This window comes from Silene latifolia, chromosome Y (genome assembly GCF_048544455.1).
Source record: "Silene latifolia isolate original U9 population chromosome Y, ASM4854445v1, whole genome shotgun sequence".
NCBI lineage: Eukaryota > Viridiplantae > Streptophyta > Magnoliopsida > Caryophyllales > Caryophyllaceae > Silene > Silene latifolia.
The window spans coordinates 114641688-114654603 of record NC_133538.1 but is presented as its reverse complement, the minus strand read 5'-3'; positions in this window follow the sequence as shown (position 1 = coordinate 114654603).

The following is a 12916-nucleotide window of genomic DNA, read 5'->3' as shown; positions in this document are numbered from 1 at the left end:
TTTATTGCTGTTTTACTTCATTGCTTGCATTATTTTAGACTCACCAACTACAAACCCAAATCAATTGTGACACTAGCATAAATTGAGATAGATAGACTTAGATCCCCAAGCACACCGTGCCATGGATCGACCTCGACTTAACCACTAACTAGTTGTTTGTTGAGAATATAAATGTGTTTGATGGAGTGAACAACGACTCGTTTCTTACTATCACATAGATTTTACTAGTTATGCATATGAGTTATATTATGGGTATGAGTTATATTGTGCTAATTATATGTGATGTTAGGTGTCGTTGGTTGTAGTTGGTGCAAACTTCGGGGACGGAGTTTTTTTTAAGGAGGGAAGCCTGTAATACTCCATATTTTAGTTGGAGCACTCGATCGAGTACTTGGTTGGTACTCGGTCGAGTGTGTGTTACTCAGCCGAGTGCACTTGACCGAGTAAACCGGTTCAGCAAGTTTAACGGTTTCTTTTATGTTTTGACCAAGGGTTTTGTTTATAAGGCTTAAGTCATTTATAGTTCATTTTAATATCTCTAAAACCATTTCTAAACCTAGAGAGAGGGATAGGAAGAGGAATTGTCGAGCCTTTCATTTGATTGAAGATTTCTCACCGATTTCAACCTAATTCGATTTCCCTGTTTGTAAGTTGATTACATTCAATTGTTTTTATTTTAAAGTCTTCATCTTCAAAAATTTTGAAAAGAGAGAGCTATTTATTAGAAGTCTAGTTTATGCATATCAAATTTCGTAGTCAGATTCTTTATGGTTTGTCTTAGGTGATTTATTTATGAACATGTCGCTGAAAAGTCCGTGAATCTGATTTGGTTGTGGAAAATGATTTTAAACCCTAATTTATATATCTATTCAGTTTTGGGGCTTTTTCATACATCATCTTTGTAGAGTCTAGATGACAATAGGATTTGGTATTACCGAAAAATGATGTTCTAAACTCGTTTTATGAATCAATACTTTTTATGCGACGGATTCTGTCAGCTTTTGAAAATCAGTCTGAAAACCCTTGATAAGTTTAGAATTTGAGAAAAATACGTTGGATAATATTTGTAGCTAAGACTCATGGGGTTCCAATCCAATTTGCCTTGCATCGATTCAATTTTTCTGGAATTAGTTATGCATCTCATACCGAGACTGTCATGTGCTGGAAAATCAGGAAAAGTTGTGTTTGTTCTTTAAGTTGATATTCCTATTAAGTTATGATGAGTCTAGGTTATATGCATGATTAATTGATTGAGTAGGTGGTAATTATATATAATTATGTTATGTAGGTGATGGATATTGATGCGTGTCCTAAATATGATGTTTTACACCCTCTTTTACACGCATTTCAGAGCTCAATTATGTAGTTTATGCTACTATTTTCCCTATTTCCGTCTACTTTCGTGTTTTTGTGTAATATTGCAGAAATGTGAAGAATCCAGCGGAAATCGAGCCGAATCCGTCCCCGAGTACTTGGCATATTATTTGACATGAAGTATTTACGCAAGAAACGAACTTGGTGTGCGTTTCAAGGCCTGAAAGATAGATTTGCGAGAGTTTCAGAAGCGGATTACCGGCTACAGTGGTTTATAGACTGACCTACGCGGTCTATAGATTGTCAGAATGTTGAACAGAAGTCTGCAGGAAAGAGGAGCAGTCGATCGACTGATGCCTTGGGTCGATCGACCATAGCACGATTATCAGAAGCTTCTATACAGCGCATCTTAGTCAATCGACTGGTCTTAGTGGTCGATCGACCGCTATTTTAATCTGACGCAAATTAAAAGGACGAGAAGTTAGAATCCCAATGGTAATTAGGTTTTAAGAATAAGAATCACGCTATATTCCTATATAACGTGAACCCTATGTTTCAGAATAGGCATCGGGTTATTCTAGGGAATTAATTAGGGTTCATCACACAAAAAAGGTTGAATTTTGATTATTCCATTAGTTTAGAATAATTTTCGTCATTAAAGTTTACTTTTCGCATTTGTTTTTGGTCTTTACTCTTCAATTCTTCTTTGCGGTATTCTTGTGTTCCTTTGTTCAGTTTTGTTGTTTTAATACTTCCGTAGTTTAGAATTGCTAGTTTAGATTTCCCAAAGCCAAATTCTCGTTTCATGTTAGTTATTTATTTAGTTAATTTAATTATGAATTCGATTGCTTTATCTGTTAATTTTATTGCTGTTATTATCACCATCATGAGTAGCTAAATCCTTTGTGTTAAGATGTAGGGGACCTGTAGTGTAGGCGGCGTAGATTTCGTAGACCTGAGTCGCATCATGGTCGATCGACTGCCTTACCTGGTCGATCAACCGGCTCACGTGAGATCAGCTCCGTTTTAATTAATTTCATTGCTATATTTGACGAATCGAGTGCACGCGACTAGTTGAATGCTTAGGAATTGACCGACCCGATAGATCGAAAGATGGGGAGGGAAATAGACTACTTAATTAAGACGACTAAATTAATAAGATCGAGATATAAGTTAATTTAGGCTTTTAAATCACTTTTCAGGGCGAGAGTTAGTACTAGTGATATTAGGGACCCATAGCTAGATCAAAAGATGCTACCTGTTAAGAATGGACCGAGAGGACTTCTTATTTTCTCGTCTTACGTGATTATTTCAGACTTACTTAGGATACTGCCGTCGAAACTATAGTGAACCGACCATCTTAGCCTCCTTTTAATATTTGTTTTCATCTGTTTTCATCTACTGCTCATTTATTTGTTTTAAGTTTAATTTTAATTTGATTGCCTTTAGTTATAGAATTGTTCAAATCAAACCCCCCTCACAACTGTTACTTTAGACTAAAATTAGACAACTATTAATTACATCGCCTCTCTGTGATTTGACCATGACTGCCACTAGCTATAGTAGTAGTTTGGATTATAAATTTATCTTTGATACTCAACGACGGTATCAAATTTTGGCGCCGTTGCCGGGGAGGCAATTGTTTAATTTTTAGTTGTTTTTATTTTAGTCTTTTTCTTGGTTTAAGGGACATCTGTTCCTTAAACTATTCTCATATTCTACTTGTAGTTTCTTCTTATGCGTAGGTCATAGGGTGGTGAATTACGACCGTTAGATCCTGAGATCGAAAGGACTTTGCGTGAGTTGAGACGATCATATAGAGTATTGCCGACAGAGGAAGAGCTGAGTACTCTGTCCAGTTACTACGAGAACGAGTTATTTGAGGAGGATCCATCTTCGTCTCCTATTTCTACTTCTTCAGCTGAGACCGTTACATCTCCGGATATGGATGAAGAAGTAAGTATAGCCAGTCACTCCGAGCCAAACGCTGAGAATCTCTATAAGGGATTCACGTTGCCAACCGGGACGGAAAGAAAATTTGAAGCAAAACCGTCCTACATCAACTTGGTTGAAAGAAACCAATTTGGGGGAGCTGCGAATGAAGATGCAGCTAAACATATGGAGATATTCATTGACTACTGTTGTTCCATACCCCTACCAGCAGGTGTGACCCAGGACCAGATAAAGGAGACGATGTTCATATTCTCGCTCCGTGATGCCGCTAGGGAGTGGTATCGAGATCTGGATCGAGCTGCTAATGGGATTACCGATGGGAATTCACTGGCCCTAGCATTTTATAAGAAATATTTATCTGCATCGAAGACTAATGCGATTAGAGCTCAGATCACAAGCTTTAAACAGGGTCCTGATGAAGGTTTTCATGAGGCATGGGCCCGTTTCAAGAAGCTAGTGCGATCTATTCCACACCATGGGCTTGAGAAATGGATTCTGTGCAACCAGTTCTATAATGGTCTTTATGATGATCAGAGAGCTGTCCTAGATGCTGCAGCTAATGGGAGATTTCAAGAAAATAGTGGTGAGACAAAGGGGTGGAAAATCATCGATGACCTAGCCACCCATAAAGCTGAGCATGGGAATTCTAGAGGAAATCAGAGAAGATCAGCTGAATCTCCTGCTGTAGCTGCAATAGAGGCCCAAAATGCGAGATTTGACAAGCTAGATTTTGGGGGATCCCAAAAAGGTGGGATATATAAAGTTAATGCTGTTTCAGACGGTCACTTTACATGCAAAAGATGTGGAGGAGAGGGACATGTTTCGGAGTTTTGTACTAGTTCGAATGAAACATGTGCTGCCTTTCAACACTTTAGGCATACTGGTACTTATCCCGATCCCTCTAATGATCACCCCAATTTGAGGTGGACTAACCAGAATGTCCTTAATCCAGGTCCACAGCAGCAGCAGGAGCAAAGCTATGTGCCTCCTCATAAGCAGCAACAATATCAAAAGCCTCCCTATGTGCCTCAGCAGCAGCAATTTCAAGGTTCTGATAATTCTTAATTGAAAAACATGGTTCAGAATTTGTCGGGTTTGCTGCAAAAGGAGTCTCTAGCTAGAGAGACTTCTACAAAAATGTTAGAGAGTTAAATTGCCCAATTGGCAAGCAGAAGTGCAACTAGAGCTCCGGGGCATTTACCGTCGCAGCCAGATCAAAAAGAGACTCTAAATGCGATTACTTTGAGGAGTGGGTCTACCCTTGATGGGCCCGCTATGGTCGAAGATTTTACCGGAAATGATGGGGCATAACCGAGTAAGAAAAAGGCTGGAATGAACAATAGCAGGTACATCAGTCGATCGACTGACATACCTGGTCGATCGACCAGCTCGGGTAACAGTGAAGCTTCTGGTCCTGCGGAAGCCAGTTGATCGACTGACTTACATGGTCGATCGAATGAAGGTGCTGCTGATTGTGAACCTTTTCGTTCTCCAATGCTAGATAACTTGAGGGACTACTTATTTCGGGGTACGACAACTCCGAAATTATTGAGGCAAGATCCAAATGCTGATGGGTCAGTTCCGGTTCCAAATTATGACCCTACGACGGTTAATGGTTCATTCCTGAGACGGTCTGAACAAGGTTCGAGCTACAACAAGGACAAAGTAGTGGATTTTCAGCCTAAGTCCACTGATGCCGGTATGAGAGACCTAGAGGAGAGGGCTAAGTTGCTTTTTTCAGCCCCATACCCAGAGAGATTGGTGCCGACAAAGGAACATGTATCGTTTAACAAGTTTGAAAATGTTATTCGTAGTTTAAATGTGCAAGTTCCTTTCTTAGAATTAGTTAATCAAATGCCAGCTTACATGAAATTTATGAAGAAACTGTTGTCTAAAAAGAAGTCACTTGATAATGTGCAATCTGTCGCACTAACTGAGGAGTCATGTTCCTATTTGACTCATACTGCTCCACATAAGTTAGAAAAACCAGGCAGTTTTTCAGTCCCATGTAATATTGGCACCTTTTCTATTGAGAAGGCCTTGTGTGACCTAGGGGCCAGTATTAGTGTTATGCCTTTGAGTCTTGCTAAGAAATTGAAATTGACTAGGTTTGCAGTTACTAATATGACTGTACAGATGGCTGATCGTTCTGCGGTTCAGCCTATAGGAGTCTTAGAGGACATTCCTGTGCAAATAGGAAAGTTCTTTTTCCCAGTTGACTTCGTTGTGCTAGATATACCCGAGGATGCTCACATCCCTATCATTTTGGGTAGACCATTTCGCACACCGCCGGTGCGATTATAGATGTTGGCTCGGGGACATTGACCTTTAAGGTGGGGAAACTTGATCCATTGTTTTTGCCCGGACCTATAAGAAGAAGGCTGCTATGTACCCAGTAACTTGCAATGTAGCTAAATCTTATGTTGTGTTGCCTGATATGCCTGCCCCTATGCCTATTTCTGCTATAACACCTCCGGCACAGTTTGGGAGCAAATCGGAGGAAGATCCCTCTGTTTTGACTATTGCAGGGGCTGGTTTGGGGAAGTTGGAGCCGCATGTTGCTTCAGTTGTGAAGGAGCCAATCGTTCAAAGAGACGGTCTAGGATGTCTTAGCTATGGCACATATGAGGAGCCCGATGAGGAGCCAGTTAAGGTGACGGAGTCCGATTTTGATTTTGACGAGCCAGACGAGGTCATTGATTGGGAAGATGTTAGAGATGTTGATCCGTTGAGTTCTGCGGAGATCGAAGTTGTTAGGAGTGCAGCTGAGGAGGTGAGCACTGTAGAGGCTAGTTCTTGTAGCCAGAAGCAGAACAAGTGGGCCATTCCGTGGCCATTTTTTATCAACTATTAGTTGATTAAGACTTTTTGAAAAAAAAAAACAACATTTTTTTTGTTAGACTTTTTTATTTCTTTGGTGTGCGCGAGACTTCGCTCTAATAAGTTTGCTTAGGATTTAAAGACTTTAGACTATTACGTTGGGTTTTTTGCGCAATTTTGGGCGCGTTATTATGTGTATTTGCAGGTTCATCTACCATATTAGCTCAATTTATTGAGCTAATTCGAAGAAATCAGAAACATACAGCAGGTATCTCAGTCGATCGACTGGCTTGTGTGGTCGATCGACTGTGCCGCGACTCCAAGGGCTTCTGTTCCTGTCAACCTGGTCGATCGACTGGCTGGTATGGACGATTGACCGCCTTCGCTGCTATACCTGTTCACGACCATTCCCCTGTTGTGTTTGGTCGATTTGCGGAGTTAAGGGAGTCTTTTCTCCACTTTATTCTCCGATTCATTTCTGTTTTCTTCTGTTTTTTTTATTTTGCACATAATTTTGCGTTTCGTAAATTGCTTTCTCGGAATTATGCGCGGTACTTTTGTTTCTTTTCAGGTACTTATGTGATACGTGCATATTCTATACACTTTATTTGCAGTTTTCGCACGTATTTCTACGCGTATTTGTTAGCTTAAAGCTACTATTTCTCCCGAAACGGTTTACTTTGGAATTTCTATGATTTATCGTAGGAATGAGTGGAAGTGAGCTAAATCAAGCTTAAATCGTCCTCCGGAGGCAACTTTATGGAAACTTGGAAGACGGGAGTTCGGACTTGTTCACCTCGGGATGCGTGCATGGAGTGAAGAGGCTGATTGGAAGAGAAAAGGAAGTCACTGAACAGCGTAGTTGGTCGATTGACCAACATCTCCAGTCTATCGACCGTGGAAGTTCAGCAGAAGAAACAGTGTGCCAGCACTGTACTGGTTGGTCGATCGACCGTGCCACTTGGTCGATCGACCAGATCGCGAAGCTGTAGTTTATTTTATGCGTTACTCTTTTGAAAGCCCACTTGTAATTTATCTTATGGGTAGAACGTTTATCAGTAGTACGCAACAATAATTTAGGTTATGCTTTTTATGATTCAACAACTGAAGTTTTAGATCTAGTTTTGGGGAACAAGAAAGTGGAGGCACGGATTCGAATTAATTGTTGTGTTCATCAATTTCTTAGTAAGCTTTAATTTAATTTCAGTCTTCTTTTATTCCTGTCTTTTTAATTCTTGTTGTTACCAATTTATATTCAAGTAATTCAGTTTTAATCCTCTATTTTAATTTCAATTCAATCATGTCAATTTCATTCTATGTCTTTAATTTTGCAATTGTTATAGTCTTAATCATGCGTAACTAAAATTTCTATGCTAGGAATTAGGGAATCCATGGCGTCATGAGTTGATTTTTATTAAGTCTAGGTTGAACCCGTACCGGTCTTATTTACTGCTGTGAGATTTTACCCCTTTGCTAGATTGAGAAATTAGCGGAGTTAGATTTCTTACAAGTAATTGGAAGACTATAGCGCGAAAGTAATTTAGTTTCTTTCTAGGGTGGAAAAGAGACCGAGAGGCTTAATTTGAATAGGGACTTAGACGACCTATTTGACATCCTGAGACGGTATTGGACAGACCATGGCTTTACTAGACTGACCCTTAAGCCATGGTGAACCGAAATTCCTAGCTACTTTTTATTATCTACTTAAACTTCATTTAATTTTCGGTAGTTAGTATAGAATCAATCAACCAAAACCCCACCTGTAGATAACCAGTATCTGCTGAGACTCCAACAAACACCCGATGATTATCGGACTACAACATGTTTTGGAATCGCGGCGTTTGATCGACAATTTGTGTACAACTTTACGTCGGAAAACATAAAACGATTTCGAAAATAAAACATTTCAAAAATACCTGGAGTGTTTAATGCACGACGACGGGGTCGCAATGACACTAACTAGAGTCAAAACCGACACCGGACCAAAAACCGACTTAAAAATTCAAATCCCGACTCCAACAACGAGTCAAACCGAGTCGACCACAAAAACAAAATATCTCAAAGCCTTCTATGCTAAGTTTTCCCGGATTCATGTTGGTCAAGTACCAAACATGTGACTACAAAACCTAGGATAGAACAAATCATGATTGCGTTTGTTGTGAAAGCGACAACACAGCTCGAAGACCCGCGACGTGGCTCGCGCCTCTTTGAGCAGCCTAGGTGGCCACGTCGCTCAAAACTCACACAACCACTTATTCTCCTATAAATACCCCTCAAATGCCACCCATTTGAGAGTTACACGAGTGTCCGCCCCCGCTTTTCTCCCTTAAAATTCTCGACTCGACTTCTAAAATCACAATCCGTCGCGTATTTACGACCTACCGATCGTAAACACGAGCCTTACACATTGTTTGTTACCGTCATCGTGCATTAAACCACTTGACCTACCACTTCGACAACAACACCATCACTAAACTTTTAAAACACTCTTTTACTTACCAAAACGGTTTTAAACCGAGTTTTTTCCGATCAAACGAGTTGTTACACTTACGTCGGTCACTCGCCATAACCAAACATGTAAGTATGAGGGTGTAAAAATCCTCTTTTTATTATGTTTCCATTTGTTTCATGACTCTAACATGCCAAAACATGCATAACATGAACCAAAATATGGAATAAACGAGCCAAAACTGATTTTTGGTCTGAGGCAGAAGCCCCTTAGGTCGCCAACTGGCTCGCGCCTAAATGGGGTATTCAGACCAGAAATAAATCGTGTTTGTTCTCGTCATTTCCCTTAATCCATTTTTCATATTTGTAATCGGTTTTTACCATTTCAAGTATTTTCGAAACCTTTTTGTTTCGTTTCATATGTTTTAACCATAAAGCATTTTTCACCCTTGGTTCTTCATACCATGACGGTTAAATCCGTGTTTCGGTGATTATATTTGGTTAATAACATTTAGAAGGTATTTTAAAGCCTTTTATTTCATTTCTTTACATTTCCAAATAAACATATTAGTCACCAACACAAAATCATCCTTGGTTCTACATACCATGCCGGATTTTAACCCGGGTACGATGACGAGTATCGACTAATTACATTCAAAATGGACTTAAAACAATTAGTCCATAATCATTTTCCAAAACTATTCATGTCAAGTTTGTCAAATCGAACCCGACACCGAATATTATCAAATAATGATGATTATTCGTGTCTAGTTCTTCAAATCAACAAATGCGGTCTAAACGACCCTTTCAAAATCAAACCGGGTTCAAATACCCATTTTCAACACGTTTTATAACGTTTTCTAAAAGGTCAGAACACGGCATACAACCGTTGGCTAACCCGCGCCTCAAGCAGGCCTTTTCTTTCTCATTTTCAAAACCAGAGGGAGGCTCCTTACATCGCCGGCTGGCTCACGCCTCTTATAGCCGTCTGGTACATGGCATGTTCCCTTCCAGCATTAGTCTAGGACGATCCCGACTCCGGCTAACCCGGATATAGGACGGATCAGATGACTATTCATTTATTCAAAACCATATTTGCAAAATGCCTTACTAAGACAAATGGATCATGTTATGCACCCTAAACCTAATACGGTAAATGGATGTTTAATTTCCGTCTTGCATGCAAATCAACCATTAATCCAACTCGAGATCTTATACTTGATACTTGTATTAAATCAACCGACTTAGAAAGCTCTCACATGTAAGGTTTAAATCATTGGATGTGCATTCATGCATTTAAACCGTTTTATCAACTTTTGCATTCAACCAACCAAGATCGATCAGTAGAGGCCGCTAAACGCGGGCGGGATTGGGTGTCTGATTAAAGGGCTTCCCAATACGTACCTTCACCTCTTACTCAGAAACTTTGGATAGTGGACGACCTTATGCAGGGCGTACGAGAGTCATTCTAGAGATAGGATACTAAAGAGGGACGATTTCCTTATCTTTAGTACCTATGTCAAACGCTGCTTTGTGCTTCGATTTGACCGAGGTATAAAGTGGAATTCGAACGGATTCCAGGCATCCCACAAATGCTTGGTGGCGACTCCGAACATCTCTAATCGTTTCGAGACCCTTACCGAGACGAAACCGACCGATCTAAAACGATCCGGTCGAAAGCATCTTTATGCCGCCGAGCGTGGCTTTCAAAAGACCGCTGCATGTCCACCGATTGGCCTGGCGTGCAGGTGGTCTGCGACCGTCGACCGGTAGGTGGCCCCAAATCCACAGACCGAGACGTGGCCCATGACCACAGATTGGCGACTCCGCTGGGGAGAACTAGGACACTTACTTCTTTGTGATACCTAGATGGTGAGACTCGAACGAGGTATTGGTTGGAATGCATTAATTGATATTACGGTCACGGTCGGGTTTCCTCGTCCGGGCCCACAACCTAACCCTTTTCGACCAATTGGCTCGTTTCGTCGGTGTGAGTTTTCTCATCCCCGCGTTTCGAATCCCGATTGAGTCAAGCATACCATTGACGTTACACATTTTGTTTCTTCAAAGAGCTTTCATCACTTTCGAGCACGAGGCTAGGGCACCCTCCTTACACATTTTGTTTGGATTGGAATCCCTCTCGCAAATCGGGGTTTGATTGCTTGGTGTGTAACCCACCCTTCTAAGCCAAAACCCGTGTCAACATGATGCATAATATAATGAACTGTGAGTGCTTATGTGCTATCTGATTATAAGTCCTTCCGTGTCATTTTCAAACTTTCAAAAACACCCTTTTCGCGCCGTTATACTGGCCATTTCAAAACTCGGTCTTTCGCCGACCGATGCACGCCTTTCTAGGCCGTCATAATGACGATTTTCAAACCCGGTTTTGTATAACCATTTCAACACGCCTTTCTAGGCCGTCGTAATGACGAATTTCAAACCCGGTTTTGTATAACCATTTCAACACGCCTTTCTAGGCCGTCGTAATGACGATTTTCGAACCCGGTTTTGTATAACCATTTCAAATCACCTTTTTACGCCGTAGTAATCGCCGCGTCTAGACACGGATTTTAACCCGTTTCGCGCCGACAATGGCTCTCTTTCAAAACCCGAGAAAATCACACACCCCTTTTCTCGAGACACTTTCGGATCCCGAGGACCACGCACCGTCCCCGAGACCTTTTCAAACATTTTAAACTTGATTTTCAAAACATACAATTTTGAATTTCAAAACCGTCTTGGGAAACATTGCACTGTTTTCCGAGCCGACTCGAACTCAAACTTAAGACAACCCTTTTCAACTGATCGACTTGCGGAGATTTCTATCTTCGGAAGCCATCAATAAAAGCGACAAATGAATCTTTTTGAAAATTTCTATTTTCGAAAATTTCAGTCCACCGTTCTAATTCCGCCTCGTGTCTATCGAGTCGAAGCAAACGTACTTATGGGTCTTTACTTATGAGTAATCTCATCACGAGACCCGTCCAATGGCGTCACGCCGTCATGTTGGACTCGTGTCAAAGGTTCGGTCAAACACCGTCACGTCATAAATCGAGTCAGCACCGAGGGACCACACACGGTCACCCCGTCTTGTTGAGTCGATCTTTGTGTCGTCCTCTGTGTTGTCTGTGTTCAGTCTTGGAACCGTGTCGGATTGAGTTGTAATGTGAGCCGTTTTTCTGCCTCAGAGCCATGGCCCCGTCTTCAACTTCGTCTGTCAACCACAACAACAATGATAACAATAGAGATGTCACAACTGATCAGCTAGCCAGCCTGCTTACCGCTCTTAAGGTCACTCTGGATCACGTCGAGACCCGTATCGACGCCCTGGAGAACATTGAAATTGGGGAACATAATACCCCACCTCTGACTGAAACCGAGAAGAGGCTAAAACTCTTGGAAGAACAGCTCCTAGCCAGGGGTAACAATATCCACCTTGAAAATAACCGAAGCGAACCTGTTGGGGATCAGTTACCTGACAACTTCACCCTGACTGATGTGCCCAAGTTCAAAGGAGTGGAGGACCCACTCAACCACATCCGTGCTTTCAAAGACTACATGGCCATTAAAGGGGTTAAACAGGAGCTCTTTACCCGGATCTTCCCATCCTCTCTGGAGCCAATTCCTCGCCAATGGTACTACTCCTTGGATCCGAAAAACCTTACTACTTGGGATGAGATCGCAGTTGAGTTTGCCAAACAGTATGCCGACAATGTCGAGATCCAGGCCAACACCCGTACTCTCGAAGTGCTAACCCAAAACGACAAGGAAGGGTTCACTGAGTTCCTAACCCGTTGGAGGAGGGTGATCACTCAGTTGGTCAGTAAGCCGAGTGAATCAACTCCGGTCGAGAAGTTTGTCAACAACCTCCGCCCGGTTTATGCCAACCTACTAAGGTATCAGAATATCAAAACTTTTCAAGATCTGCAGATTCTGGGGACACGTATCGAGGACGACCTCCGAAAGGGTGTCTTAGCAAAGACCACTGGCAGGGGTTATCAAGGATCCACCTCAACCGGATCTCGCCCTTACGGTCAGACAAAAAAGATTGATGAGGTTAACCTCGTCGAACAATCTGCCAAGAAAACTGAACGCCCCAGAGAGTGTTCACCAACATAGGGTCGACTTATGCAAGTGCCTTGAAAGGCTCATAGACCAAGGGAAGCTACAACCGATCGGGCCCGCCCCGGACCCGGCCGACGCCAAGAATTCCCGATTTCGGAACCCCAACGCCTACTGCCAGTATCATCGAGGGAAAAGGCATGATACAAAAAATTGCTTCAAACTCAAAAACCTCATTCAAGACATGATTGAGAAGGGAGATTTGCCTATACCCCCACCAACTAAACCGAACAACAAAACGAATCACCTGGGAATT